Raw genomic sequence first — 5139 nt, forward strand, 5'->3', positions numbered from 1 at the left:
GGGCCTGCGCCCTCTGACCTTCCTCTGACGGAGCTCCTTCTGCCTCTGAGAGCTTCGCTTCCATCTTCACGGATCCTCCCCACATCTGAAACAACGGCAAGGGAGGCAGGTAAGAGAAGGAATAGAATTCCAAAAGGGAGACTGCAAGCAAGAAATCAAGAGTCTGAGGCTGGGAAGGGCAGCCGTGAAGGAGCTAGAAAAGACTCTTAAGTGTCAGGATGTCTTAATGGAGACCAAAATCAAGTTAAGTCCTGCCACAGAACTCCCCATTACGACGTGTCGTAAGTGTTGGACAATGAAGAAAGCTGACAGGAAGGAAGTTGACTCTTTCGAAATGTGGGGTTGGAGGGGAGTCCAGGGTTTCTACAGATACCGTGGGGCCACCCAAAAGACAAAACAGTGTGGTGAGAGTACGAGAAGACAGGAGTCACTGGAAAAGACAATAATGCTAGGAAAAGTTGAAAGCGGCAGGAAAAGAGGAAGAGCAAACATGCGATGGATTGAGTCAATGAAGGAACCCACGAGGGCCCTCCGTCTTTTCTTTTTTTAAAAAAACGTTTATTAAGAGGGAGTATAACATAGCAAGACATATAATGACTGCAAAACAGTATACAAATGTCCTGAGAACCCAAAATTACAAACCAAGAGACGGGGCAAGGAAGAAATGAAGGCTGAAGGACTCTGATTAGTGCCTTTGAAAAACTTTGAAATGAGATGCTTGGGGGTATTTCTTAATGACAGTTAAATTTAAGAATTGAAAAAGTTAACTTTGCATTTGACTCAGTTTGTAATGGGATTAACGGGATTAAGACTTGATGTATATTTAAAATGATTAGAAGATCACCTCTCTTGGGATTTTAGTTATTAGTGGGTATCTTTACTTTATCCCTAGATGTAGTCCCTTACCCTATTTCTGTTGTAGTTTGTAGTGATTATAAAAAAAATAAAAAAAATCCCCTTTGGGGGGCCTAAAAAAAAAAAAGACATATAACTGCAAAACAGCATACAAATATCCTGAGAATCCAAAATTACAAACCAACCAGCTAGTCACCATTACAAATTTTTACAACATACATCAACAGTCATAAGAAACTAAGTTAGTACTAAATCCGATCACCTTTACATAGATGCTGTGCGAGCTACGAATCCCATAGAATTGAGTCAAGTCTAAAAGATAGCATCTTCAGGAGTCCGCTGCTCTGATTCACAAGAGGAGTCTCCACAGTCATCTCTCAAACCAACCGCATTACACGGCAGACGCTCCCTGTCACACCAGAACTCTCACGGCTTAATCTCTGGGACCCTTCATCACGGGACGACTCCAAGAAGACCCTTACCTCCATTCTTCCTTTGGCTTCTGCCAGGCTCACGACGGCGGCAAACTGGACATCTCCGACACCTCCGACACTGTCATCCTGGTAGGACAAGATCTGGGATCAGTTCGTGATGAATAAGGTCTCTAATATGGTGGACCGAGCACAGAACAGTTCCAGCAAAACATATGACAAATGTGTACGCACCAAGTACCCTGTACTTGACTTCATGGCTGAAAACAAGGTGCTTCCTTCTAGGATGAGTTTTCACACATGGCTACACTTTTGATTTAAACCTGGCCCTCAGTCTTGATGGCAGTGAACATGCACACACACAGAGAAATATCTGGCAGGAGGCCTTAGGATAAGGTCACTGCTTGCACTGAGTGAATGAAAACCCCTCACCTGCTCTGCCTGCCTCTTCTCCTCTGCCTGACTCAGGAGGAAGCCTTCGGCCAGGGCCACCGCCTGGGAACTGGTCTCTGGCCCGCACCCTCTGACCCAGCCCTGCATGTCCTGGGGTAGGACGGCTAGGAACCGCTCCAGGATCACCAGGTCCAGCATCTGCTTCTTGGTGTTCCTCTCCGGCTCCAGCCAGCGGTTGCAAAGTCCATGGAGCCGGCTGCAGACCTCTCGGGGCCCATCGACCTCGTGGTAACGGAACTGCCGGAAGCATCGGCTGCGTACTTCTGTGGTCATCGTGTCCTGAGGCAAGATCTCTGCCACAGCTCTTTCCCAGAATCCAGCACCACACCCTGCTTCGGTGGGATGGGGACCTTTCCTCGGTCTCTTGCCAGTTCCAGGGCCTTCTGGGTCCTCCTCTTCCGTCTCCTTCCCCTTTCTCTTGGGCTGCCTCTTGACAGTGGAAAGACACTCTCACTCACTTGCCTAGAGGGAGAGGGAAACCAATAGAGAAAGGAGGTCTATCACTGGCCCTGGTCAAGAGACACCTATGTGGATCAGAAGCAGTGTCTGTGTCGTAGTTTGCAGACCAGGATTCACGACATTGGGTGATATTAAGTATCAAGCTTTTAAAGAAATGCTTGTTTGGTCCTTCAGGAAGGAAAGACATCTCTGTTGGGCTCTTTAAAAACCTGCTGTGGATGTTATGAGCTTGGCCTCCATTTTCTAGGGACCAGTCTGTCTAGCAGGTGCAAATCCAAGTAAACCAGAGCCCAGGACAAAGCGGCTAGGAAGGGCTGGACCCCTGCAGAGAGCTCCTCCAGAGGCCGGGAGGGCTGGTCAAGAGCTCTGCCCGAGCAGCTGGCCGAGGGGAAGGGGCAGAGGGGCCTCTCCAGGGCAGGGCAGGGCACACAGGGGCTGCTGGGGGGCGAAAAGGAGCAGGAGGAGGAGGAGGCAGGGATGGGGCAGAGGCCCTCAACCGCTCCCTGGCAGCTGTGGTCCAATGGCTGAGAGTGAACAAGTCGGAACTGAACCCTGGAAAGACAGAAGTCCTGAAGGCCATTAGGCTCCTCACTTTCGACACCCGTTTGGTGTAGTGGTTAAGTGGGCGGACTCTAATCTGGGAGAACCGGGTTGGATTCCCCACTCCTCCACTTGCACCTGGCTGGATGACCTTGAGCAAGCCGTAGCTCTGATAATGAGCTGTCCTTGAAAAAGAGCCGTTTCTGTCAGAGCTCTCTCAGCCCCACCTACCTCGCAGGGTGTCTCTTGTGGGGAGGGGGAGGGAAAGGAGTTTTTAAGCCGCTCTGAGACACCTTTGGGTAGTGAAGGGCGGGGTATAAATCCAATCTCTTCTCTTCTTCTCCTCTTCGATGGGGTTCAGCCAACCTGACTCAGTTAAGAGCCTCGGCTTTATACTGGACTCAGCCTTATTGCTGGAGAAGCAAGTTAATGCTAGAGACTAGACTAGATCAATGCATTGTATATCAGGTCTCCCCACAAAACCAGTTCAGAAACTCCAGCTGGCACAGGACACCAGGGCTTAGCTATTCCCAGGAGCTAGATGGAGCAGGCAAACTACTGCGCTTCTGCAGCCCCCCCCCCCACCGCATTGGCTGGCCGGGACAGGGCCGCTTCTCCGTCTGGCACTTCTGGCCCCCAGGAATGGTCCGCCTGAGGAGGGGGGTCACAGTCCAGGCTACCCGCCAACAAAGCAAAACCGAATGATCCCAGAGGGCTTTTCTAACCAAGCAATAGGGTAGCAGCAGTGCACAGAAGGCTTCACAAGGTTTCTTGGATACATCATTCCGGCCCCGGGTTCTGAACGACTGTGTTGACTTTGCTGCCAGGTGGATCCTGCCATGCCGTTTTGCAGCACTTCCTGGGTCTTCTTGCTAAGATTTATGCCTCAGTCCTGTTTTTCAGGTTCCTGCTGGGTTCTGTGGCCCAAACCCTGTTCGTTGAAGGCATAGGTTGTAAGGAGTCCCACTACATGGCGGACTATATTGAATGCAAATTGTTGTGTCCGCTGATGGCCACCAGGGGCCAGCGAATACCCAGAGCTTGACCCTGGAAGAACAATGGGGACTAGGCTCCTGGTCTCTCCACTGGGGGACCAATGGGACCCTGGCGGGAGATTTAAACCCACCAAGGGGACCTAGGGGTGTGTCCCCAGGTTAGTCTTTGTCCTCTACCAGTAAACCATGCTGAGCAGGACATCGGTCTCAGTGGTTTCGCCATGTGTCTAACCCACCACACAATACAAATACATAAACTAACGTCAATAACCACCTCCCCCTCCTTGGGAAACTGCAGATGGTGTGTGTGTGTGTGTGGGGGGGGGGGGACCAGCCAAAAAGGCGAGGGATTTGGGCAGCCCCTCCGCAGGAAGGATTCCCACCCCTGCGACCACGCCTGGGGACTTCTTCCCGGGCCTCCCTCCGACCTCCCTGGCGGGGGACTTACGTCGATTTCCAAAATCCAGATCCTCCCTTTCGGCCCCCCTGCCAGGGTCACATGGGGGGGGGGGCGGCTAGCAAAGGAAAACATCAGTCCGGGAAATCACCTTTTGAAACGATTGCACCGGAGACAGCGGCATGCATGCCTGTCTGCCGAGGCTGAGATGAGGACTTACTTGCGAGTAAACCTTCGCAGGGACCGGCTGCCGGGCTTCCCCCTCCCCTTGCCAGTCTGGAGCCCTCCTCCTCCTCCTCTTTCCCCATTCAGAAGCCAAACCTCCCCCCCCCCACCCCCGGCAGGCGGGGTGGCGCTCCCGGGGGAATCTATCCCAGGCTGTTCGGGGTGGGGGAAGAAAGAGGAGAAGCCACCTGCAGCGAGCTCAGGCCGAGCGATCCGAAGCAGGTCTGGCCGGAGTCCTCCTCCTCCTCCCGGCCTCTGGAGTGGGTCTGGCTGCCTCCCGGCCAGGTAAGTGGTGTTGGGGTGGCTTTGTTGGGTTCTTTCTTGTCACGTAGGAGCATAAGAGAAGGCGTGTAGGAACAGGCCAGTGGCCCATCCAGTCCACCCCTCTGTGTCATAAAAAGGTAAAGGTAAAGGTTCCCTTGCTCAAAAGCCAGTCGAATCTGACTCTAGGGTTGCGGACTGCAGCGAGCTCAGGCCGAGCGATCCGAAGCAGGTCTGGCCGGAGTCCTCCTCCTCCTCCCGGCCTCTGGAGTGGGTCTGGCTGCCTCCCGGCCAGGTAAGTGGTGTTGGGGTGGCTTTGTTGGGTTCTTTCTTGTCACGTAGGAGCATAAGAGAAGGCGTGTAGGAACAGGCCAGTGGCCCATCCAGTCCACCCCTCTGATTTCCGTGGTCATGTGGCCGGCATGACTAAACACCGAGGCGCATGGAACGCTGTTACCTTCCCACCGATGTGGTCCCTATTTATCTACTTGCAATTTCTTGCTTTCGAACGGCTAGGTTGGCA

General features: G+C 52.7%; 1 pseudogene; it reads right to left on the reverse strand.

Moving 5' to 3' along the window:
• Positions 1-5139, reverse strand: part of LOC107115616 — a 29157-nt pseudogene that overhangs the window by 7774 nt on the left and 16244 nt on the right.

This window comes from Gekko japonicus, unplaced genomic scaffold, assembly GCF_001447785.1.
Source record: "Gekko japonicus isolate JY-2015 unplaced genomic scaffold, Gekko_japonicus_V1.1 scaffold2255, whole genome shotgun sequence".
Lineage (NCBI taxonomy): Eukaryota > Metazoa > Chordata > Lepidosauria > Squamata > Gekkonidae > Gekko > Gekko japonicus.